General features: G+C 41.5%; 2 protein-coding genes across 12 annotated transcripts in view; both read left to right on the plus strand.

Annotated features, from left to right (window-relative positions):
• LOC309714148 (uncharacterized protein) overlaps positions 1–14174 on the plus strand; it is a 104588-nt gene extending 90414 nt beyond the window's left edge. Inside the window, exon 5 of the transcript XR_014278808.1 lies at positions 13435–14174. The gene's annotated coding sequence lies outside the window, so the exon portion shown is untranslated. The remainder of the gene's footprint in view (positions 1–13434) is intronic.
• Positions 14175–19222: 5048 nt separating this feature from the next.
• The window catches only part of LOC309714155 (uncharacterized protein), a 36628-nt gene continuing 28566 nt past the window's right edge, over positions 19223–27284 (plus strand). For 2 of the 11 annotated variants that reach the window (XR_014278821.1, XR_014278822.1), the window contains exons 1-3: positions 19229–19438; positions 25026–25172; positions 25429–25524. The gene's annotated coding sequence lies outside the window, so the exon portion shown is untranslated. Of the gene's footprint in view, positions 19439–25025; positions 25173–25428; positions 25525–26217; positions 26388–27284 lie in introns of all 11 variants that reach the window. The other 9 variants (XR_014278825.1, XR_014278826.1, XR_014278817.1 and 6 more) reach the window with 8 other exon arrangements.

Below are 27284 nucleotides of genomic sequence, written 5' to 3' on the forward strand. Positions count from 1 at the left end.
AGCTGCTCTATCACGTGATGCATACTGCTCCGACGTTCTGAGGCGAGTTACGGCGTGTTGCAAGTTTTGTGAGGTGCTTTCGTGATATTTAATGGATCGGATTACATTTTTTATTTTTCTCCGATATCCGATCCAGTAATTTAGGTCAGTATCGGACCGATACCGATACGTAATATCGGATCGGTCCATCTCTAGTAGAAACCTTCGTTGTATTTAAAATATGTGGTGGTAAGGCAGAGGTCTAACAGTGTGCAGACCTGATCAGGGTGAAGCTGGTTCTGGTTTTAAGGAGCTGTCTTGTTGTAGTTGTTTCCTGACAGTCTCCACTGCCTCGGTTGGAGGTGTACAAGTGAAAAGTGAGACCACATCAAAGGACACTCTGGTTTCATCTGGATCAAGTGTAAGTTTGTGGACCCACAAGTGGAGCTAGGATGGTGATGTGTTTTTGCTGCTACCAATGAGTCTGAGTGGGACTCCATCTTTGTGTATCTATGGAAGTCCATATATACAGGGTGCAGCATCCACCGGGTAAAGGTGGTGGTATGCAGGGAGCTCAGTGGCTTTTTTCAAGTTCTTGTAGGCAGCTGATGACTTTCTTTTTGTAGCTGCTTCTGGGGTTTCACCTTGAAGCTTCATAGGTATTGTTGTCACTGAGTGTAGTAATGTTTATTTGCTCTGCTTCTTCTTGTCAGGGATAAAATACATATCTATACTTTTGTGTCCCAGCTGAGTAACAGGAGGAGAAGAGTCTGGTGGAGCAGCAGAGGAACAGTTTCAGCCATTTGGACTCAGCTCAGCCACTACAGAGGAAACAATGACTTCAACACAGGAGGTGAGAAAAATATCTCAGCTACACTGTTATTGAAACTGTGCACAGCTGGTTGTTAACAGCAGCTTTATCTTTTCCATCCTGGGCTCCTCCACACATACAGAATGTACGTCACAAACAGAAACCACAGAATCCCCAAAAGTTGACTCTGTTCATTTTGATGTAGCGTTTCCAGTTGCAGATGATCCGTCACCACCAAGTCATTGGTTCAGGTATGTGGATGACACCTGGGTGAAAATCAAACTCAGCACGTACCACATTTCAGGCATCACATTAACTCGGTGCACCGACACATCAAATTCACCAGGGAGGATATGAAAAGTGGCAGGTTAGCCTTCTTAGCCTGTGAGATTTCTATCAGTAATGGGGGACATCTAAAAGCTGATGTTTACCCTAAACCTACGCATACAGATCAGTATTTAAGGTTTGACTCTCATCATCCACTGGAGCATGAACACAGAGCAAACACCATCCCTACTGACACAACGGCCAGGAAGTAGAAGAATATGCCATCAAGAAGCCCCTGAGTAAATGTGGTTATTCTAGCTGGACATTTGTCAAAACTGGGAAGGCACCTAAAGAAAGTTCCAGCTGATCCAGGTGAGAAGGACAACCGCTGCCTATGTAAAAACTCGATGTGATCCCATTTGTGTCAGGAGTATCGGAACCGCAGAGACTCATTTTTTCAAAACATCTTGGTGGCTTTTAAACCCCAAAACACGCTGCTCCAAAAATTGGTCCACCCCAAGGATCGGGTCCCCAGACACAGAGTAAAACAACCTCTGGCTAAGAGGATGGCACAACACAGAAGAGCTGCTTCGTCAGGTCAGGACTCTGAAGTCTATTTAAACCTACAGGCAGGACAGGGAGGAACTCTGGTTTGAGTCAAGGAGGCCATTTACGTGAAAAGGGAAAGACCATCTCTGAATCGAGGAGGGGACCTAAGTATTACGCTGAAAAAAACCACAGAAGTTACAAGAAAATATAAAGATCATATTTAATCAGCACACATTGAAACAATAGCATCAGTTGAACTCACAATTTTTCATCAAGTAAAAGATTTTTTTCCCGTGATCAATATTTCTTCAATAATGTCATTTTAATTCCAACTCTCATTGTAGCACATCTTTGTAATGTGATAGTATTACCAGAAGGTGGTGGCAACACACCTACGACGTGTTTGTTGACATCTTTGATTCCACTAATGGAGTCAGTTTGTTCCACGACTGCATTTCACTCACTGCCTCTGTTTGTATCTCTGTCACTGCAGGACCAACACGGAGCGAGAAGTCAGCGCTCTCAGGAGGCCGACAAACCTCACAGAAGAACTGGACGGAAAAACTACAGCTGTGATGACTGTGGGAAGGGTTTTATCCGGGCCGACAGCTTAAAAAGACACAAACTCATCCACAGTGGAGTAAAAGCATACAGCTGTGACTTGTGTGGAACATCTTTTGCCCTGCCTGAAAATTTAAAAACACACCAAGTCATCCACAGTGGAGTTAAAGCACACAGCTGTGACTTGTGTGGAAAATCTTTTAACCTAGCTGGAAACTTAAAAACACATCAACTTACCCACAGTGGAGTTAAAGCACACAGCTGTGAGTTGTGTGGAAAATCTTTTAACCTAGCTGCAAACTTAAAAAGACACCAACTCATCCACAGTGGAGTTAAAGCACACAGCTGTGACTTGTGTGGAAAATCTTTTAGCCTGGCTGAAAGCTTAAAAACACATCAACTCATCCACAGTGAATTTAAAGCATACTGCTGTGACTTGTGTGGAAAGTCTTTTACCCTGGCTATAAGCTTAAAAAGACACCAACTCACCCACTCTGGAATTAAGGCGTACAGCTGTGACATTTGTGGAAAAAATTTCAGCCAGCCAGGCAGCCGAAATATTCACCTACGGATTCACACTGGAAATGATGTTTACTGCTGTGATCAGTGTGGGAAACACTTTACAACAGCCACACAGTTACAGCGCCACATGTTTACCCACACTGAAGAAAGACCTTATAAATGTGACCTGTGTGATAAGACTTTTAAGTCTCCACGTCACCTGGAAAAACACCAACACGTCCACACCAGAAAATAACTCTACAAGTGCAGTTACTGTGAGGTATGTATTTATATTTTATTCCTGAATTTTAGCCTGAGTGTAACAAGTCTGATTAGGCGACGTTCAGGATCAAAATGTTGAAGGACTGACTTACACTGTCTTTGTGTCTTTGTTTTGAAGCAGAGCGACACAGATGGATCCAGTTCTCAACCCTGTCGTCACTGTGGTGGTGGGAAAGAGTTTCTTTGTGACCTTTGTGGAAAAACCCTCAGTGATCAAGAGAGACTAATAAGACATCAACGTAGACACACTGGAGACAAAATGAGCTACTGCAAAGAATGTGGGAGAGGTTTCACCACATCAAGTGCATTAAAAAACATGAACTCTGTCATAGTGGGGTCAAAAAGCACGTGTGTGACCAGTGTGGGTCAACCTTCATTACTGCAGTGCAGATAACATTAAAGTGCATAAACGCGTCCACACAGGAGACACCATACAAGTGCAGACACTGTGACATAAGCTTCTCGTGTTCAGGTAATCGTAACGTTCATGAACGTACACACATTGAACTTCAGCTGTGACCAGTGTGACAAGAACTTCAGACTCCACACACAAATGATCCCAAGCTGTAAATAAATGTGCAAAAACATTCACTTCATTATCTGCTCTGTGCAAACATCATCTGAACTTTACTGTTTTGGAGGGGGCAAACACAGTGTACAGATGACTGTTAACATGTGCTTGTCAGGCACTCTTTTTGGCTGTCGTGGTTTACACTTTACACTCTTTCATCTTCCTTCGTTTCTCACCTGTACCAACCATTGACTCTCATGGTCATTTTCCCCTCTCTCACGCTCACACACAACAGGAGGGGCAGCCCCACACATTCTCCCTGCAACACGGACTGTACGACCCACGAGGCTACATTGTTAAAGGTCTGTGCCTGTAACACTCTGCTCATATTGTCTTCATATTACTTTTTTTTTTTTAAATAATAATTAAAAAAAAAAATTCTTCACGTCGATATGCGGGCCCTGAGTTTGAGACCCGTTTTAATCTTTGTTCCCTTAGAACATTAGTAGTTGTACTTTTTACTGTATTATAAAAGTTATAGGAATGTGTTTTTACCAAACTAATATTGTATCAAAACTGTCGAGATGTGTGTGTGTGTGTATGTATGTATGTGTGTGTATATATATATATATATATATATATATATATATATATAAATAAATTAATTAATATTAGGGGTGCAACGATATTCGTATCGATATTGAACCGTTCGATACAGTGCTTTCGGTTCGGTACGCATATGTATCGAACAATACAACATTTGTAATTTATTTTATCAACTTTCCTTCTGACGATGCTGTCTGTGTTGAGCGCTCAGTGAATCTGTGTTCGACTACTCCGCCTAGGCTGCACTGTCCAGCGCAGATCCACTGAGCGCTCAACACAGACTGCATAGTCAGAAGGAAGAGCGCAGGGCAAGCTAGCGAGACAGAAGTGGACCTCCCCACCCTCATTCAGATCTGGCGTTTGGAATTATTTTGGTTTTCATGTGACGTATGACCCTGAAGGTAAGCGAGTCATGGACTAAAGTAAAACAGTATGTTGGATGTGCCATGCAATGCTCAATTACATGGGTGGGAGCTAGTGTGTTAGCGCAGTTAGCTCGTTAACGTGTTGGCCGTCTAGCCCCTCTGTATAGGGTAGCTCGTTAACGGAGATTTGCCGTGTTGTGGCGTTAAGGTTATTTCAACGAGATTAACCTGAAAGCACTAGTGGGAACACAACGAATATGACTGCACATTTACACCGACATCATCCTAGTGCAAAGACAAAAACAACAAGCATGCTACTAACTTTAGCCGAGTCATTTAGACAGCTGTTAGCACAGGATTCTCCTTATGGAGACCTGATATGTTTAATATGCTGCTGAGAATATAGCCCAGAAGAAGCGGATAGTATAGCTTTTATTTTGGAAAGAGACATTTCTCTGTAATAAACTCTCTTTTCCAAAGATGAGTGATTCCTCAATCAGATACAGGGCTTGCAATATCGCTAGCCCAACGTCCCGGAGCTAGCGATTTTTTTCAGTCGGGCTACCAAAATCTATCTCTGCCCTGCCCGTCGGGCTATTGTAGGAAAAATATATGTCAATGCTTTTGCATTCTTTCAGAAATGTAGCTGGGTAATTATGTCATTGGGTGAGCCACTGTCAATATGTGACATATTGAAATCGCGTTTGAATTTGTGCTTGTTTTTTTGCTTTCACTTTGCAATCGTGCGAACTGTGTATAGAGAGCGACAGCACTGATCTGTGAGTGATGATAATTTGTGCACCAATTCCTCTGACATCGTCTTATTAATCGTTAGCTTACTATGCAAACATGACAAGTGAAATCTCCCGCAGCTTAAACATGTGAGAGGTTGATCGCGCAGAGAATCGCTGAGCTTATGTGAGTGCGTGTGTAAAAGCAGCAGGATTTATATTTGACTACGATGACCTGGATGACTGAGAACCTTCACAGACACAGATATATATTTTAGTTCTGCTGAGCCAAATAAGACAGGTCAGGGTGAAGAAGTGACAGCCAAAGAAAAGCTTACCACAAAACGGAGAAGTTATGACAAATCAGACTATAAGGCAAAAAGAAAGTGCAGCTTTATGGTTTCATGGACAAAATAATTTCTGTGGCTGCGATATGATGAGCTAAATAACCAGGGCTGCACATAAGTGGTCCGCAGGTGCGCATTCGCTGTCAAAATAAAAAACACGCACAAGGGTTAGGGTTAAATTTAAAAACTGTACTTTTGAGTTAAAATATATATTTATAATTTTAATAAATGACAAATTAAAAAGGCATGAACATTTTTTTGTATCGAAAAAATATCGAACCGTGAATTTTGTGTATCGTTGCACCCCTAATATATATATATATACACATACACACACATCAATGTCTTTCATTTGACGTTTCTCAGTTTTTAAACTGTACTTGTTTTTCATGTATTCATTTTATGTGTTACCTCAGTTACACTTTAATCCTTTTTCATATTTAATATTCTACTGTGGTAATCCTTGTTCTTAGATTCCTTCCTCCCAGAACTCCAAATAATTTCACACCAGTTGCCCTTAAAGCTTCCAATATGAATTAAATCCGTCAGCTGTCTTTGAAACAACAACTGCTGTGACTTTATGTCCAGAAAAAAGAAACTCAAGCTAAACTGGTGTTGGGCTGTACTTCCATGTAATACCAGGTTGTACCAGAAGGTGGAGCAGTGCTCCAAGAGCACGTTCTTATTCACAATGGCAGCAAAGAAATGTTAAAAGCAGCACACATCAGGGTCGTTTTAAAGATAGCAGATGACTCCTTTTAGTTCATTCAAATTCTATCAAACCTCTACTTTTGGCTGCTCCTTTCACTTTAGTGTATTTACAATATCCTTGAAGTCTACGTGTTGTTTTTTAATGAATTCATTTTGATCCACATGTTCTGTAGCTGTTTTCTTGTTGATTTGAAGTTTGGATTATGAAATCCTGATACTGTTAAATCATTAGTTATATCTGATGAACTGTGCAAAGTTTGTAGGGTGTGAAAAATAAAGAAATGGTCTCACAACAAGTAGTTTGAGCCATGATTTCAGATTCAAACTAATTTAACTGTTCTCAGTATCACAGATGGAGGTTTATCAGAGGAGGAGACTTAGCTGTTTTCCACTCACACTGACCAGGCAGCTCATTAAAAACTCTGGATCGATCTTCCAGGACAAAAAGGTCATAAAATGTTACATTTTTCTCAAACACTTGCTGTGAGTATGAAGTTCGCTGGGGGTGTGTTTAAGATGCTTAAAGGATGAGTTTTCCTTCCAAAGTGCAAACAAACTGTGTGCTTGTTAAAACCTGAAGTGAGATTACAGGAGAGTAAGTTGAGAAACAAAAGTATCTGGGGTGCGGTGTGGCAAGAAGATACTCTGAAACAGAAAATCAAAGTATTGGAGCAGGTTTTACCGTGACCAATCAAAGAAAGCCCGGCAATTCCAAAAGCATCTTTGCCCCTTTTACCATTAATAGATGTAAAGTTTGAGTGCATATGCATGAACCTCATCCAGCTATTACACAGAGGGCACATGGATATCGCTTTGTATTAGTTCTGGTCAATTATGCACCACAATATCCCAAAGCAGTGCCACTGTGCAGGATTTCTGCAAAAAGTGTGGCATAGGCTTTCATTTCATGCCCAGAGTTGGTATCCCCAAAGAGATACTTACTGAGAGTGATGGGTTGGTGGAGCAGCTGAATAAGACTTTAAATTCCATGATTCACAAGAGGAATAGACTCTAATACAGACAGCACTCAGAGACACAGGGACTGAGAGCAAAAAAGACTTTTATTACAGAGTGCGTGCAAGGGGCACTCAGCAAGTTAACCATAAACTGAAGTAGAGTAACAAAGCAAACTATGAATCTACACTAAAAGTACTCTTATGGAACACTATGAACTTATAGTATACTGTGAGTAATCGAGCTGGATGAGACAAGGGAAGCAAAACTAGAAACACTGACATGAGACACGGACCTTCAAAATAAAGCCGGAAACACACTGACTGAACTCTAGACATGTAAACTTAACAGCAACTGGGGAGACAGAACATGGGAACATGAAACATGGTACAAAAAGTCACAGTAGACACAACATGGAACACAGGGAAGCCATATTACAAAACCTAAGAACTAAACCAGAATCGTGACACACGGTAACTTCCAGTGCAGGACCCCTGAGGAGTGGGGCGGAATTTTTACGATCACTGTAAATGAGGGGAACGGGTGTAAGCTGGGATTTTGGAAGCTGATCCAAAGTGTATGTAGCAAATTGCAAACAGTCTTACTTTTATTCAGGTGGAGGCAAAGCACAGAGGAGTAGGTGGTCCGGGTGTGGAGAAGAGGTAATCCTGAGGAGTGAGTTTGTTAAAGTCAGAGTGTTGGGCAGGGAGGCAGGCGAACATGAGTGGGAAGCTGCAAGTAGACCAGCAATTGAACCAAAGAAGGTTATGACAGTGACTCAGCAACATCCAGAGGTTTTCTGTGAGCAGAAAGTACAGAGGTCAAACACACGAAAAACTCTGTTGTTTGCAGTGCAGGAGGCCTCCACGGGATTTTGTGCCTTTGCGTTGCATCATCTGGCCATCAGCGGCAGCAGCACCTGCACAACAGTGGGGCTAGACTCAGATTATTTTCACTGGGAGACAAAGTTCTTGTAGTTTACTCCCTTCTGCTAACTTGAAAGAGGTGAGGCAGTTCTTGGAACTGACTGGTTACAACCACCAGTTCGTGGCCGGCTTTCTAGAGCTGACCAGTCCCTTAATTTAATTAATTCTTATGGAGATTTACTGCAATTGGCTATAAGTGCTATCAGATTCATTTACAGCTTACTGTAACTCACTAAATTTCTTTGAGATTGTTGACAGTCCCATCAGATTGAATTCAAAATTTCCAGAAATCCATCTTTGTTTGATTTCAATATCACAGACATCCTGCATAAACAAACAGCTGCTTCAGTGTTTGCAGATGACATTAGTGACCATTGCAACAGTCAAAAGCAGAATTCATGATCCATTTCATCTTGATTGGAAAAGAATTTATCTCATACCAGATATGGAATCTGCCTGGAAATTATTTTATGAAGAACAGGATATTTTAGTGATATTACACAAATGGAAGAAAGCAGTCTTACATATTTGTTTAATATGTGCATTGAAGGACATGTCCTGGTCAGAATTACTGAAAGGTTCCTCACAGTGTTGCTGGAGGCCAAGGTAATGCCATCCAGAAAACAAGTAAATCCTTATTTGGTTCAGTGGAAAGACAAGCTGTTCCAATTGCTTTCCAATGGTGAAAGTCTTGATGGATGGCTGCTCTGAGGAAAGGCAGCTCAGAAACTTTACCAGCGGGACACATTATTGTGTGCCTCAACTTCACTGGGTTTTTCAGTCTTTTATCACAAGCTACTCTGCCTTTTTTTTACTTTCATTGGTTAGGTTTATGGATTAGAGATCTGATGTAGATTATGATATTAACATTTTGGGACACATCGTCAGCAGTGGACCTTGGATTAATTGGGTGTTTCGGCCATTATGACTAGACACCCTCATCCAGGGAGGCCCTGCCAGGGTTGATCAGGCCAAGGAGTGTCTCACATATTAAATTGTTATTTCTCTTCTACTTTCTTCTGTTTAGTTTTCTACAATTTTTCTATCAATTCACTGCAAAATGAGAAGTAATACTTACCTTATTGATATTTAGGAGCCTCACTTCTTTGAAGGGATAGAAAAGGTGATAGAGAGAAGTAAGACAAAAGAGACAAGATAGGAGAGAGCAGACCCAGATCTGGCATCCCACATCTCCGTGCCAGATTGGGCTGTACGCTTTATCTCCCCGCTGCTTCATTCAGCAGGGCAACTTGCACGTGAGAAATAAATAAAATAAAGTTGAGCCACAGCCAGTGAGTGGTCCTCTCAGCAGTGTTAGCTAATTCTCTTATAGCCTGCTGTTGCACCTGTCCTCTGATTCCAATCTCTCTAAGCAGTTTTGCTGTTGTACTGCTGATAAAACTGGCACAGAGCTTCCTCCAAGCATTACAAAAGATTCACATCAAACTTATTACAAAGTGCTCGTGAGCACTCCTTTAGTTTGAACCCAGTGACAGTATGAAGTTATTATGAAGTTTGCTGCCCTGTCACAATCACCATGCTTCATCAACATTGTATGATGTTTGTGAATTTTGCTTTCCACCGTTGTTTTGTTTGTTTTGTTGATTAAATCAACCAAATGCAGCTTTCACAGTTTTTCACGTGTTGTGAAACTGTGATCTTTGGAGATGTGGAACGTAAATGTGTTTGTCTGAAAAAAACACTTTGGGTCAACTTCTGCTGTTTTAAATGTGCTACATAAATAAGAATAATTTGACTAGAAAAACAAAAAGTGTTTTTATGTTCAGACATCTTTATTCTTAACGTATTTGTAACGTTAAAAGTTTGATTTATTCCATTCCATTAAAATAATTCATTTCACATCTTTTATTGGGATTAATATAGTTTTAATATGAGCTTTCAGTTTATAGGTAATCAGCCTACTGAAGTAACAACTATGATGACCAGTAACATTTTGAAATGAACATGAACTAATGCTGAAGATCCAACTTGAGTCGTGACTGAAACTTTAGTTTCAGCACTAAATGAGTGACTTAGATTGAAAATGTGACGTCATTTCCGGGGTAAAACTGCAAAAGATTGTGGGCACGAGTGGCAAGGGGTACTGGCGCATGCAGGCTTTCACATGAAAACAGTCACACAGCGATAAAAAGAAACACAAAGAATGGCAAGAAGCTGTTGTATTATTAACTGCAATAGCCGGTCGCATGACAGCCACGGGAAGCCGACGGGTAAAGTGATCGGTTTTTTATCGTTTACATCGTGGAAGAGAAATTGTTTAAGCCACGTTTCCGAAGTAACAAAGAGGCGACGGATGGGCTGGATTGCAGACCAAATATAACTTCCCAGAACACTCCAGCTCACAGGTTACTCTGCTCCAAGCATTTCCACAAAGGTCAGTCTGCTGTTGTAGTTATCATAACATAATTGTTGATGTGGTTACAAATAAGTCTTTATTTGAATTGAATTTGTTGGGCTATGCTGCTTTGTTCACGGTGGCTTTGCGGCCTAATGTTTGTTGTGTTTTGTAAGAAAACCAGCCTACAAAATGCAGGAATGTGATCCAGACTGGCGCCCTCTATCAACCTGGTCATGCACAGTTTAAAGCTGCTACTACAGCCAGATTTGATCGGTTAAGAGAGAGAGCAAGATCAAAACAGCCACGAAAAGTCCCGCATATATGTGCCCAAGTGTTGCTCTGACATCACCAGGGTGGCGTCCTTCATAGGCTTGAGTGCCCTGACAACTTCTTTTGCACATGTGATGTCAGACTCACTTAATGTGAAGATTTCTTTTTCACTCTTCCTAACTTCTGCAGAAAGCAGAGCTGCACAGATGGCTGGTTGCTGTTCTAAAAATCGTTCTATCATATCATAGGAGCTGTTCCATCTTGTTATTACGTCCGTGATCAATCTGTGAGCAGGTAGCTGAAGGAGGCGCTGTTTCTGCTTCAACTGATTGCTGGCTGTGGTGCTGCGCCAAAAAAAAGGCTGTTACATGTCGGATCCTCCCGAGAAGTCGCACCACGGATTGTATTTTCAGTGCTTTCTGTGAGGCGAGATTCAGACTGTGTGCAAAACATTGTATGTGCGTTATGCCTGCAAGTCTAGCCGCGAGAGCCATGTTTGGTGCATTATCGGTAACAACAACAAGGTCCTTTGCGTTCAATCCCCATTCAGCCACAGCATCAGTTAGTAACGCTGCAATGTGCTCACCTGTGTGACTGTCATGCATGGCTCGGGTTTGTAGTACATGAGACTGAAGGTTCCACTGGTCCGTTATGTGATGTGCTGTAACAGTTACGTACGATTCAGTGGCTCTCGAAGTCCAAGCGTCGCATGTCAAAGCAACTGTCTCTGCCGAGCTGAGAGAGTCCAGCACTGTCGCTTTGACTTCTTGGTACAACTTTAATAGAGCGATGTCCGTGATGTGTTGTCGGGAAGGAACGGTGTAATGGGGCTCCAGCGTTTTAATCATATTACAAAATCCTTTATTCTCCACAACACTCAGAGGGCGCATGTCTTTGCAAATAAAAACAAGTACTGACTGCGTTATTTTTGTTGCACGAGTTGAAGTTGCTGGTAGTTTCGAAAAGTTAACTTCTTCAATTGTCCGTTGAGCGGGATCACCTCGTTTCATTTTAAAATTAGCATTTGGCGCTACATCGCTATGGTGTCTACACACGTGTGTTCGTAAATTCGTGGTGTTACCCGAATATTTGACTCTGGCGGTGCAGATTTTACAGACTGCATAGCTCTTGTCATAGTCTTTACTGCCTTCTTTTGTCCTAAATCCAAAATAAGTCCACACATCAGCTTTGAAAGCTGCTGGGGCCGGCTGTATCCTCTCCTCTTCGGTCATCAGTTAGCTAGCACAATTGGCCACACATCCACTGTTCTACTTCGTTGGTTTTTGGCAAACTAGACGCTTCTACAGTTATCGCGAGACCTCGTTTTTCCGTAACGTAAAGGCGGTAAAAACTGCCATCTCCAAACTCCCAGACCCACTCGGCGAAGTTGTCATGCTCCCAAACACTCCCCTGTCCACCAGTCTCTCCACCAAACATTGTTTAATTTCCACCTTCTTAGAATGCAACGGAACATCCACATTGAATAAATTAGCCACTACTAACAAATCTGCTTTATTGCACCGCTCCAACTTTTCAATGGAGGGCTGTTGCGCAAAATCATCCATGTCAAACGACATCATGAGCAAAGCAAAAAAGAAAAACACAACTCTGCAGACAACTAACCACATCCAATCACTCTAGGTCCGCAAAACTCGCGCCCAATGCATAGATGGATGACACTCTCCCATTTTCCTCAACTCCCACATTGACGGTCCACCCACCGTAAACATCAAAAGGAAACAAATTACACGAACAAAAAAGGGACGAGCCCCTAGGTTAGTATCTTGTAGCATCCAGAGGTTTAAACATCAATCTTCCCATTAAGTAGATTACCTAGAAATGAAGAGTTGTTTTCGCCCAGTAAGCTGAGCGTTATAATGTAAACAGTAAAATGTAATTGGACGTTGGCAGAGATGCTCTTTATTTAAGGCAATGTTCAGGATTAAAATGTTGAAGCAATTCCCTGACTCTCCCTGTCTTTGTGTCTTTGTTTAGAAACAGAGCGACACAGATGGATCCAGTTCTCGACCCTGTCATCACTGTGGTGGTGGGAAAGACTTTCGCTGTGACCTTTGTGGAAAAACCTTTAATCGGCAGTGGAACCTAAAATGGCACCAACGTAGACACACTGGAGACAAAATGAACTACTGCAAAGAATGTGGGAGAGGCTTCCCCACATGGAGTCAATTAAAAATACATGAACTCATTCACAGTGGAGTCAAAAAGCACGTGTGTGACCAGTGTGGGTCATCCTTCACCACTGCAAGTGAGATTAAAGTGCATAAACGAGTCCACACCGGAGAGAAACCATACAAGTGCAGACACTGTGACGGAAGCTTTTCACGGTCAGGTAGTCGTAACCTTCATGAACTTACACACATTGAAGGGAACTTCAGCTGTGACCAGTGTGACAAGAGCTTCAGGAATCTCAGTTCATACTCCGAACATAAACGATCCCACGCTGTAAATAAACAGTTTCACTGTTATCAATGTGCAAAAACATTCACTTCATTATCTGCTCTGTGCAAACATCAGCGTGATCATGCAGGACTGAAATCACTGGATCACAATGAATCTGATGGGACAGAAAGATCCTCTTCTGGTTTCAGGGTCGGACTTAAAAACCTTGAGATCAGGCTCCACAGAGTTCAGATGGAGTCTCCTGTAGAGAGTGTCAGCTGATGTCACCCTTGGATCTGATGAGGTAGCTCTGCTTTCTGGACCTGCAATTAATAATCCTGCCTCTTAAATTTATGAAGTTGCAAAGTATTGTCCTCCTTCCTTTTTCTTTTAGTTTTCTGTCATTTCTTAAAGATTGTTTTGCCTGAATGTTGAATCTCTCTCTCGTGGTTTGATCAGTAAATCTCATGTGGCTGGCTGCACTTAGAGGGAACCTGCTATACTGCACATGAATTCAATTTTGCATTAGATATTGTTGAATTCTTCTTTATTTTGTTGTATCCCTTTATGGATGTGTAAAGGAAATAAATGCAGACATAATGGTTTACTACTGATCTAGCTAACCTATTCCACGAGCACAACATGGCATGGGCCAAAGTCAGGAGAACTAAGCTACACACTGATTGGTTGCTTTTCAAGCAGCTGTGTGATGCATACACAGTTGTCATTAGAAAGGTCAAAGCTGATCATTTTCTTGTGGAGACTTATAGGGGCTATTTCAAACAAATAGCCCCTATAAGATTTGGGTGACGATAAAATTACCTTGTACATTGTGAATGGGTTAAATGCAGAGGAACTATTTCCCTATGGGGACTAACACGCACACTTGTAATGAAACTGTTGTTTGGCTTAATGAACATTTTATGATGTCCCTGAAACTCTAAATCAGGGGAGTCAAACTCATTTTACATCACAGCTTCTGTGACCTTTAGTGGGCCAGCCCAGTGAAACTCCCCATTCTGTCAGTAATGAAATTACATATTTAACTGCTTTTATACACAACAAATGAGAAAGAAAGAAATCTGTCAGCATGATTGTTTGGACTTGAATTGTGAGACATAAATTTAGAATTGCAGAAAAAGTTCTGACTGTACAGTTGTTGTTGTTTTTTTAACCCTATAAGATAAGATAAGATGACCTTTATTAGTCCCACAGGTGAGAAATTTGTGTTGTTACAGTAAAAGTGCAAAGTTATGTAGCAGAAATTAGAAAACACTGGAATGCAATAAAATAAAACAGAAATACAAATACTATATACAACTGAGTAGGAAAATACAACTTCGTCAGAAGAAGAATTGCACAAGAATTGCACATATAGCAGTCTTATTGCACATGTGTGTGTTTGATCAGCTGCAAAAGTCTTTGTTGTGGAGTCTGACAGCAGTGGGGAGGAAAGACCTGCGAAATCTCTCCGTCCCACACCGTGGGTGCCGCAGTCTCCCACTGAAGGAGCTGCTCAGTGCTGTCAGAGTCTCCTGCATGGGGTGGGAGATGTTGTCCAGGGATGACAGCTTAGCCACCGTTCTCCTGTCACTCACCACCTCCACTGGGTCCAGAGGGCAGAACAGAGCTGGCCCTTCGGATCAGCCTGTTCAGTCTCTTCCTGTCCCCAGCAGAGATGTTGCCGCCCCAGCAGACCACACCATAGAAGATGGCTGAGGCCACCACAGAGTCATAGGTCGTTTGGAGTGGGCCCTCCACTCCAAACGACCTGAGTCTCCGCAGCAGGGAGATCCTCTATTACTCCCATTGTAGGCAATCCATCTTTTAAACCATCTATTCTACACAGTACATTTAGACTTTGGAAACCGGTAGGACTTTGCACAATCGGTAATCTATACTAGGAGGATGTTTTGCCTCTTTCAAGCAGTTACAAGAGCTATACAAGCTACAAGGGAGCAACTTTTTTCTCAGATACCTCCAGATAGGAGACTATGTCAGGAAATGCATTTCGAGTCATTGTGAGTTTAGTTTAGTGTAGTTTTCTCTGGTCCCCTCCCCAATCAGACCAGGAGGGACATGTTTACCTGCATATTCTCCTTAACTTGCTGGTTGTCTGTGTGGTTTCCAAAAAATGATGTGGGCTTCATAGATAACTGGGAAGCTTTCTGGAGGAAACCTGGTCTTGTTATGAGAGACAGCATCCATCCCACTTTGGATGGAGCAGCTCTCATTTCTGGAAATTGATCAAATTGATCAAACCCCCCAAAATGTGACTATCCAGAGTTGGGACCAGGAAGCAGAGTTGCAGTCTTACACGCCTCTCTGTAGTTTCTCTCCTGTCACCCCCACAAAACCCCATCTCCATAGAGACTGTCAGCTCCCAAACTGTCACGTCTGGCGTGGCAGGCGTGTGGAGTAGGAGAATAGGACTCAAGATGCAACTTTTGATGTAAGTGAGCTTTATTTTATAAGGTGGGTGAAAACAAACAGAAACAGCAAAAGCGAGGATGAAAACTAAGCAAAACCTAAACTGGGAAAAACTAACGAAACAAACCTGAAACCAAAAACAGAGATGCTGCTTCAGAAGCACTGTGTCGAGCATTGATTTGTTTGGCCGGAGTCACGTGATCAGTGACATCTGAAGCTTCATTTAGAACATAAGTGATTCAGTGGTTTATAAGGAAGTGAATCATTCATAAGATTTGTGGAGTGTTTTGATAGTGAGAGATAGCAAACCACTGGTCATTCCACTGAGAGAAACTGAGTCAGGGGAGGTTTTGTCATGTGTGGGAGTGTTTTATCTGAAAACGTGAAAAACTTGAAAATGTCAGAAAACAGCTTTTCATAATGTAAATATTATTACAGTATATAACTTTAGAAACACTTCCATTTGACTTGAATTTAATATTATAAAAAATGTAAACTTAAAATGTTATTCTAAAATGTGCAGCAATTTAATTGGTTTATTCTTTTTAGGCGATAGTCTGTGGGACCAAGGAAGGCCTTATACCTGCATCTCTACCAACTTGCAATTTCTGGGCACTCCAGCCTCTTCTGTTTCAAGCAAGAGGATTTTCTCTAAGGCAGGAAAAGAAACAGACTCGGTCATCGTACAGTGAAGCAAATTCTCTTATGAAATCAAAATGAAAAAGGGTTACCTTAAATGGATCATGTTTTTACTTTGCAAGTTCATAAGTAGGGCTGGGTTTCGATTATCGATTTTACGATTAAAATCGATTCTAGCTTGGATAAAGTGATTTTTAAATATACATTTATTTTGCCTGAAACGCTAGAATCTCCACACATAGGACTCAGTTCTGCTTCTACGTGTGAGGACGGCAAGATGGCGAACTAAGCAGCTGTCCTTATCTTAGCTCTGGTGCAAGGTACCTTTTAGCCCTCCTTTTTTGATGATTTGTTCCCTCAAAAATCTTACGCCGACTTCACAAAGATGCCAAAAAACCAGAAGAAGGACAAAGGGGAAAGCAAGTCTTCCCAGAACGATAAAATACAAGATTTGGCTTCAGCTGCGCATGATCACAACTACTGCCTCTCAGACATGGAGTTTGAAAGTGGCGACGGGAAAAAAAGAAATCTGGAGGAAATTAATGACTTGCTTCTCTCGACTCTGTCTAAAGGTGACCATCCGAGAAAGATTGCTAATCCCAGTCCCACAGCGAGCGACATACTGGCAGCTATTCAAGCTCTCCACATGCGATTTGATAAACAAGATGACAAAATGGCGGACATTAACAACAAATTATCGGAGAATGCCTCGTTGATTGCCAGTCGTGCTGAGTCCATTGAATTCAATGCAACTGAAGTCCGTGAAGTCCGTCCCTAAACAGGAAAGTAAACTAAGTTTTTATTTTTTTATATATATTCAAGTTTGATATTTTTAATATTTTGAACTCTATTTTTATTTATCTTTAATGCTACGCACGTGTTTATCCTTTGTGTCGTTGAATGTTAGAGGTTTCAGGGAAAAGGTTAAAAGAAAAGCAATGTTGTAAACAATGAAACAAAAGTTAACTAAAATAAATTACAGGTTGCAATAAAATAAACCACTAAACAAACCATCTTTATGGTGTAATTATTTCATGTATAGTTGTTTGTTTGTTTGTTTGTTTGTTTTACTGTGTAATAATATTCAACACTGCTATCAATACATTTTTCAAAAAACATCTGTGCAAAATGGGTTTAAAAACAAAAACAACTGTGGGATACTGTTCTTCCGTGATTTGAACCAGGGAAACAAATTGTGGCAGGATCAGCCTGATATTATTTGTATCCCACTGTAACTTAACTGTATAAAGAGCTAATATCACCAAAATGTCATTATAAGAAGTGTTTGTGAAATAAAAATAAAGAATGTGGGATACTGTTTGTCCCACAATTGGACAGCCAGTGCGTGCTCCCTACACAGGGGAAATAAATTCTGTTAGTGATACATACTATGGCACCACCATGGTATGTATAACTTATAGTCAGACTAAAGCCAGACTTTCAGATCCTCCCTGTCTGGAGGTAACGCTCCCTGATTCCTAAATGTACTCTTTTTCCAGTGGATTAAGGTTTGTTGCAGGTTACACAGGGATAAGGGTATCCAGGTTTTTCTTTCAGCAACTTCAACTGGGTGACCATGGCTCAGGGGGTTTGGGAAGCGTATCTGTAACCGGAAGGTCGCCAGTTTGAACCCGGGCTCTCTGTCCTGGTCGTTGTGTCCTTGGGCAAGATACTTTACCCTACCGCCTACTGGTGTTGGCCAGAGGGGCTGATGGCGCGATATGGCAGCCTCGCTTCTGTCAGTCTGCCCCAGGCTACAACCGATGTTTTTCTGGGTTTGGCGCATGTTGCTGTATGCCTTACAAAATCTCTAAGTCTAAGTCTTGTGTGTGATTGTTCTAACATAAACAGCTCCATCAGTTTCCCTGACTCTGTGGTTGCCTTCGGTGTGCAGCACTGCTACAAATTGCTAACTGTTTTGGCAACTACAGGTTGTCCACTGTTGCCGAGTATTATATGGCCATGGAGGTAGCTACAACTGCTTGGAGGTTGAGGTTGCTCTAGAAATTGTATCGATACAGTGGCATTTATAAATGCACACTAGCTCCTACTATGCTTCCATCAGTCTGAAAGAATATTTGTCATTTAGAACAACTCAAGAGTCAACCTGCTCCCCAGTTGGTTGTATTCTGGTTATAAATCTATAGAACAGGAAGGTTACTGAGTGCAAATGTAATAGTTAATTAGTTAAGGAATTTCTTTTAAGTATGACTTTCTCTCTATGTAGACAGCAACAGATATGTGATTTGAATAATTAGAAACATATTGCATGTAATTACCAACCTGAAGGAATGAGGATGAGGATATAGATGTATTGGCAAGACAGTCATTCAAATCATAATCTCTTGATTTGCAGATACATTGAACAAAGCTGAAGTTAAGTATTATAATTATACAGAGTCCCAAGAATGTGGCAGGATAACTGGAATATCAGCATTCATAAAACATTCAGAAATATGGTCACTGGAAGAGGGTGGGTAGGTACCAGAGAGAAGAAACAGACAAGTACCAAACAGCAATGTGTGCTAACTAGAGGTCAGCGATCTGTCGGCTTCAGCCCCGACGGCGGGTCCGTGTCCATGTGAGAAAGGGGACATTTTACTGATTCTGATGCATCGGCGGGTCCGCGCTTTATGTTTACGTCTTTGTGCAGAATCCGTGTTCCTGCTCTCATTTACTGTTTTAGCTGTTTGGTGGTTGTTGAAATTTTGTGAGGTTTAAACTGAGATTCTGGCTTTTCGGGCAAAATAAATTTATATTTAAAAAATCAATTCAGGATTTTAATGAATCGATATGACATTATCCAAGCAAGAATCGATTTCAATCGATAAATCGATAATCAAAACCTACCCTTAGTGCTTACTGCAAAGAAATTGAATCTGTTAAGCATGCACTGTTAGAATGCCAGGCACATGTCCAGGAGAGGAAGACGTTAATGGCAAATTTTGAGAAGCTAAAGATATTTTACATTAGAAAAACAGCCAGAAAAACTGTCTCAGGTCTGTGGTCAGCTGTTGAAATTTGTGATTAGAATGGATGCGTTTTTTTCCAGTTCCTGATCCACATTCCAGTCCAGTAGGTGGCGGTAATGCACTTTTGCAAAATGCCATTACACTTAAAAGAAGACTAAGAAGAAGAGTAAGGCTATCCCACTAGCATTGTTTTTATCGATAGTTGTGTCAGTCTGCTGACTTCGGCTCCATCACGGAGGTTCTCTCTGTTTGTGGGCTCATCTAAAGGTAAGTGTTTAGTAGGGATGGAAACTGAGATCATTTAGTCTAATTCCTTGGAATTGTTAGTCTGCCCGTCTACCCCCTGTCTTTTCTTACACTCGCGCTGTATTCAGCTGTTTTCAGTTCGTGTGTTGAAAAATGGTGGCGCAGTCTACAGCGTGGACATTGGCATTACTAGTTGTTATTGAACTAAAGAACGAGAGCGCGATGGTAGACGGGAAACGTCCTCCAGGATAGAAACAACACATAACGCTGCTAACACAACTTTAGCTCTTTGCAAGCATTTGCACAGACGGCATGCTAACGCTCAGCTAGCATAGAACTCACAGCGAAAGCTGAGTGAATAGAGATTAACAGACCACGTGACTTTCGTGCATTGCATTGTAGTTACGAGTGGTATTGCATTTCCAGCACCAGTAATCATTAATTCTGCGGTTTTAATGTCTACTTGGATTTTATTTGCCCCAAAATCAGTCATCTACAACACGACGGAGAACACGGCAGGTCCGTACAAAGGCAGACTTGACGAAAAGGCAAAACAAAGAACGAGGAAAAATCAAAGGAGTGAAAGGGTCAGACCCATACAAGCATACAGAGTGGAGTAAGGACGTTAGCCTGCTGCCCAGCTTTCATCACGCACATATTTATTATTATATGGTCCTAAGTGTGAGTGCATACACTCACAAAATGTTTAGTGACTTCAGATCCCTGCAACAAGCCCAGGTCCAGTTTACTTTGGTGATTTGGACTATTCCATTTCACAGCTGTTGTTACATTTTTGTCCTTTATCTCCTGTACAGGCCAACGCAATCTAATTGTTGTTTCAGGTTGTAGTGTTACACAACATTTTCAGATCTAATAGAAATAAAATTTAATCGTAATTCATTCAGTTATTATCTTTGTTTATAACTGGCATTATTGTTTCATTCTATTATAGAATCTTATAAGAAAGAGGCAAAATTGTATTCAATGGTGCTTTATTAGCTGCTTCGGTGAAAAACAAATCAACAATGCAACAAAAAAAACAACTTACTGGAAAACAGTTAATCATCACTTGCTTGCTTCAGTACAACACTTGGGCACATATATGCAGGACTTTTCATGGCTGTTTTGATATCGCTCTCTCTCTTAACCGATCAAATCTGGCTATGGTAGCAGATTTAAACTCGGTCTGACCCAGGTTGATAGAGGGCGCCAGTCTGGATCACATTCCTGCATTTTGTAGGCTGGTTTTCCTACAAAACACAACAAACATTAGCCCGCAAAGCCACAGTGAAAGTAGCATAGCCCAACAAATTCAATTCAAATGAAGACTTATTTGTAACCTACATCAACAATTATGTTATGATAAATTACGTAATAACTACAACAGAAGACTTACCTTTGTGGAAATGCTTGGAGTGTTCTGGGACGTTATATTTGGTCTTCGAATGGCTGCAATCCAGGCCATCCGTCGGCTCTTTGTTACTTCGGAAACATGGCTTGAACAATCTCTTCCACGACCGAATCCGATAAAAAACGATCACTTTACCCGTTTCTACCTGTTCATATTTCTACAGTATAATCTATGTAACTTTGAAGTCTCCTTGAGCGGATTTTCATCTTTGCTATCTGCCTATCGCCTTTGTGTTCATACCTAAATACTAGGAGAAATATCAAATGTGTCTTCAGCAGTGTTGGGGAGTAACGGAATACATGTACCGCCGTTATGTATTTAAAATACAAAATATGAGTAACTGTATTCTGTTACAGTTACCGTTTAAAAAGGTGGTATTTAGAATACAGTTACTTTGTTGAAATAAATGGATTACACGGCGGTACTTTCCTGTTTCATATTGTCGCGGGTCAGGCCTGTTTGGGTTTTGTTTGACAGCTACGTGCTGTTGTTCCAGGCGGCAGCGTTACGGTTGCCATGGTTACAGGGCGACGCTCTCTCTCTCTCTCTGCGACTGTGTGTTTCCTGGGTGAGAGAGTGCCTTTTTGTTGTTGTTGTTATGCTAAGCTAATAGGCAGAATGCTACAGGCAGAGGCAAAGAATGTAGCATCATAGGCAGTGTAGTCCGTGCTGCAGGGAGAATGGACTGCCATACACGTTATGGGTCTGTGAGCAAGAGGAGGGAGAAAAAGGAAAGTCATAAAGTACAAGCTGTCATCGAGCAGAAACGGGAGCTGGAAGCATGTAAATATAATAATAACCACTGCAGCCAAAAAGAGAGTCTGATGAGCCCAGTTGTAAGTAAGCTATTAAGACTCGACTGTACGCTGTGTTCGTGTTTTCCTCCGAAAACAATAAGTTCCATTGGAGCAGCCTTTCAACGCCTCTCTCTGTCTCTCGCAAGAAAAGTTGACCCACACAACAAAGTAAAGCTATTTTTCGGCTACGAGCCCGACACGAACCCGACGTATTAGCCAGAGGTCCCTTTACTACAGTTCGGAGCCGCGGACCTTCAGTAACAGTAATAAATCACACAGCAATAGTACATTCACATAGTTGTAAAAAGCATGATAATATATTAAGCAATCCAAAGTATTCAGAATATGTTTCTGTCATTGAGTAACGTAATGGAATACATTTTAAGAGTAACCTTCCCAACACTGGTCTTCACACACAGTTAACACACACAGTTTTTTGACAAGTAATGTGTTGCGTGGCATATTCACATATATGTATGACTGCTGAAAATGCTCACCATTGAAAATAGATATAACTTAAATAAATGTAATTATTAATCCCTGAGGAAACACATAATATCCTTAGAATAGGGCACTGGAGGTCGTGACCTAATTTCTCAATGGTGCAACCAAAAAAAATCTTGCGTCACGCTGGTGCGATTAGCCGTTCAAGAAAGAAAAAAAACCCAGTCTGAAAGTCTCTGTGTGGTTAACAACAGACACACATTATGCCCATATCATGGTCTAAACCAATCAGAGATAGTCAAGGGTGGGACCTCTTTTATTGACTGTGTTCCAGATATTCCTGTAGGTGCAGGCGGAGAGAGGGAGGTGAGTGGCCTAGGCCTGATAGAAGTAGATGTAGCTGTGGGTAATGAGAAAATCTTTTAAGAAAGATTAATAAATTTGTCATGAAGTTGAGGCCTGATCCATCCGAAATTCATAGCCAGTGCTCTGACAGTGAGCCATCAACCTCTGAGGTTATGTTTAATACTGTTTCGGAGACAGCATTAGATAATGAGCCACATATGATCGACTCCGAGCCAGAGCCCGCTGACAGTAAAAGTGGGGCAAGTGTATACAATTCAAAGAGAGTGGCTTGACCAGTTTCACTGGCTAAGATACAGTAAAGCCAGTCAGTCTGCCCCAGGGCAGCTGTGGCTACAACTGTAGCTCGCCTTCACCAGTGTATGAATGTGGGAGTAAATGAATAGTGGTATTGTAAAGCGCTTTGAGGGGTCCCGAAATGCGCTATATAAATGCAATCCATTATTATTATTATTATTATTATTATTATTATTTAGAGCTGGGCGATATGAGATTTTTTCATATCACGATATGTTTTTTTCATTTCAGGCGATAACGATATCTATCACGATATAAGCCAAATAACTATATTTGCAAGATTTAAATGTGCCGTTGCTCACAAGTAAAATGTGAAATAATCAGCAGCTTGTTTTTAAATATTTATTTCCCATAATAAGTTCAACAGGGTAGATGTACTTAAGGAACATGAGACTTTTTCAGATAAATAAAGGCAAATATTGCAAACTACACAAAAGGCAGCCGCTAAAGCGTTTAAGTTTCAAAATAGAACAAACGAAACAGACTAAATTGTCAATTCCACTTAGAAACAAAATATTAATTCTAAAAATAAATCTTAGTTTGTTTTACAGAAGAACAGACAAAACTGACTAACTTTTGTCAATATCAAATAAACTGAGAACTAAAAGGAAATTCTCAATCTCTCCTTGTTGTATAGCTTAGCTTTTCAAACAGTTTTAACAGTTACTTTAGTCTGACAAAAGCCGAATGACGAATTAGCGCTTCCAGTCAGAGACTGAGGCGACGTCCACACGTACACGGGTATTTTTGAAAACAGAGATTTTCCGTTTTCGTTTTAAAAAATAATCCCGTCCACACATAAAGGCAGAAATGAAGGAAAACGCTGCTATGAACATGCCAAAGCAGCAGGTGGCGCTAGATTCCTAACCGTGCAGAAATGTTGGCCAATCAGAAGTCTAGAAGCCTCGGTGGGAAAAAGTAAACAAAGCTGGGGCATAGAAGCAGAACCGAGTCGTATGTGTGGACGGACAGTAACTGTGTGTATATGTAAGCATTTAAACACTGCAGAGAGTAGAATTAACAGTAACAGTATTGTAGAAATTCATTTCACCGAAACAATAACGTGGCGCACAGTGTGACGCATGCACCAGTTTATTGTATTTCCAGACTTGCTTTCGGCACAATTTACAGTGCACGCTACTCTGTTTTTTGTCAGACTTGAAATAGCCGAAATACCTTCACACTACGGAACTTCTATGGCTCTTCCGTTCGACAATCTCTCCGGCATTGGAACCATCATCTGTTTTCTCTTCGGTCACGCTCAGTTGATTTTTCTAGTCGGCACACTCATTTCCTCCATTACGCGCTGGCTCCATTACCCGCTGGCTGCTTCCCAAACAAACACATGTGCGGCTTGGCACTTGTGCTGTACGTAACAAGTCACGCGACGTGACGCTGCGGCTGTGATTGGTTCGGCTCTGCGCTACTTAATTTGGATTGGCTGACCTTTTTTTTTTTTTTTTTTTTTTTTTAAAGAGGACAAGAGCGGCGAGGTCTATCGCGATAGCTTAATTTCTCTATCGAGTAAAAGTTATATCGCGATACATATCGTTATCGTTCTATCGCCCAGCTCTATTATTATTATTATTATTATTATTATTATTATTAAAGCTGACAACATGATGCGCAGCATTTACTGTGGTGCAATGGTGGTTTTTGATACGGGAGACATGGGCCATACCACAGAGTGGCATCGTGGGCATCAGCAGAAAAAGATGCTTGCACCCATGCTGCCCCGACATCATAACAGCTCAAATGTGCAGTTGATGTGATAGTGACGGGCTGCTGAACCAATCAACTGGAATTCTTTTGGAACACCAAAAATACTTTGGCTCACGTGGTTTCATGGAATTATGTAAAATAGTGTCGTGGAGTGTCATAATGCTATTAAAATCCTCACATATTTGAAACTGTAAAAGACAGACATAGCTTTGATTCAAGAGATACATCTTGATGAGGTGGAATCATTAAAGTTGAAAAGAGACTGGGTGTCCCAAGTTTACCTTAGTGCATTTTCCAGTAGGAAAAGAGGCGTGGTTATATTGATTAGAAGAAATTTGGATTTTCAAGTACTCAATCATTATACGGATCTGGAGAGTAGATGGGTGGTCTTGGATGCATGTCTACAGGGGCAGAAAGTGACATTGGTCAACATATATGCCCCCAATTCTCCTCAACCACAATTTTTTCATGAAGTGTGTAGCACAGTGCGGAATATTGGAAATATAAATATTGTAATTGGTGGGGATTTTAACCAGGTCAGGGATGTGTTTTTTGATTAATCCTCTCGTCTTAGACCAAATAAGCACCCTGTAGATGCTGCTTTGGACGTTGTGTCAGAGGAGCTGAGCCTGGTGGATATACGAAGACTTCTGTATCCTCAAGAAAGAGACTATACTTTCTTTTCCCATCCTCACTTTACTTTCTGGTGTCTCGCTCTCTGGTGAGTCAAATTGTCGGGTCCTCCATTGGTAATATTTCAGTAACTGATCATGCTCCCATTGAAAGTTTTGTCCTTGGGATAAACTAGTCTGTTTTGTTTCGCTTAATGCATCTTATTCCCGAAAAGTAGGGTAGTTGTTTCTGGGGTTTCACCTTAAAGCTTCATAATTATTGTTGTCACTGAGCAGTGTACTGTTTATTTGCTCTGCTTCTATTTGTCAGGGATAAATTACATATCTATACATTTTATGTCCCAGCTAAATAACAAGTCTGGTGGAGAAGCAGAGGAACAATTTCAGCCCTTTGGATTCAGCTCAGCCACTAGAGAGGAAACAATGACTTCAACACAAAAGGTGAGAAAAATGATCACAGTTACACTGTTGCTGAAGTTGTGTGCACAGCTGGTTGTTAACAGCAGCTTTATCTTTTCCATCCTGGGCTCCTCTATACACACAGAATCTACATTCACAAACAAAAACCTTAGAAGTTACAAGAAAATACAAAGACCATATTTTATCAGCACTTGCTTACTTAGCACTTAGGCCGAGCAATAAGGCGGTAGACGATGAATAAGGCCCCCAAAGTGGAAGCGCCTTTCACCAACAACATCAGCTAGAGGGTGGGTGCCTGCTCTTTGTGAGACCTCTTCGTTCATCTTCTGGTCCCAATAGGAAATTCTCATGATTCACCGCAGACCACGTTGTTGAAGCATATTCAGGCTTCGAGTGATCGCATTTGTTGAGTGCCAGTCGGAAGATGATAGAGTTAAATAGTTTGATCTTGAGCCTAGCATTCAGGGAGGTCAATTTCCAAATAGGTTGGAGACATCAGAGAACACCGGCCGCCTTCTCTGCTTTGATGTTGACATCTCGATCAGAGATCCCGTCATTTGAGATGATGCTGACCAGATACATGAAATTCTCCACCTCTTCAGCACGTTGTTGGTTGATCATGACAGGAACTAGTGCATGTGCATAGCCAACTCGGAGTACCTTGGTCTTCTTGGCACTGATTCTTAAACCTACTTTCATGGTCTCCCTCTGCAGAGCTGCAGTTGACTCTTGGAGGTCTTACTGAGCCGAGCCCAACAGGGTGATGTTGCCTGGAAAAAAGTCCAAGTCGATGAGATTACGCCCTTTTTTCCAGGGGACACCGATACTAGCTTGGTCAGCTGATCGTCGCATGATGAAGTCACTTGATAAAAGGAAGAGGAAAGGTGATAGTACGCATGCCAGTATTAATAATAATAATAATAATAATGGATTGGATTTATATAGCGCTTTTCAAGGCACCCAAAGCACTTTACCATGCCACTATTCATCTCAAAGAAATCTTCTCAGCCATCAGCCGTCTGGATGCAGCAGCGGGAGTTGGCATAGAGACCATGAAGGGCATATACAAACTGCTGGGGGACTCCATAGTGACGTAGGATAGCCTTCTTGAAATCGATGGAATTGATAGAACTCTTCCTTTGGTATTCCAATGTTTGTTCAATGATCGTGCGGAGAGTGAAGATTTGCTCGACACAGGACCGGCCACTCCAGCCTGCTCATCGTCCACTGCGCATCATGAAATTTCCCCTTGTGGGACTACTAAAGGTATATCAATCCCAATTCGAAAGAACGAGGCAAAGTAACTTCGCGGGTACTGACAGTAGCGTGATGCCCCACCAGTTGTTACATTCTCCCAAATCGCCTTTCTTCGGAAGTTTGATGACGCCTTTGGTCTCATCAGGTACACGCGATGTTGACCAGCTGGCGTTTAGGAGTCATGTAAGGGCGAATTCCAGCTGGGGTCCACCGTGCTTCAACATTTCGGGGAGGGCCTCATCCAAGCCAGGGGCCTTTCCACTCTTGAGGACTCAGATCATTGTCTTGACTTCGGTAACACAGATTTGTCCGATATCGACTGGAAAAAGCTCCATGGAGGGTGCCAGGTCTTCGTCCACCTGGTCCTGAACCGACTTCGCCAAACTACATTCATCAATGGGGTCCCATGAATGGTGGGAGGTACGAGTCGTATTCATGTTAAAGCTGGGCCAATTTACCAGTTTGTAACGGAGTCTGTACATTCCATATTCCATAACGGGTAGTTTCTTCTGGGTCGAAATTTG

Source organism: Aulonocara stuartgranti (genome assembly GCF_965226115.1).
Source record: "Aulonocara stuartgranti genome assembly, chromosome: 9".
Classification (NCBI taxonomy): Eukaryota; Metazoa; Chordata; class Actinopteri; order Cichliformes; family Cichlidae; genus Aulonocara; species Aulonocara stuartgranti.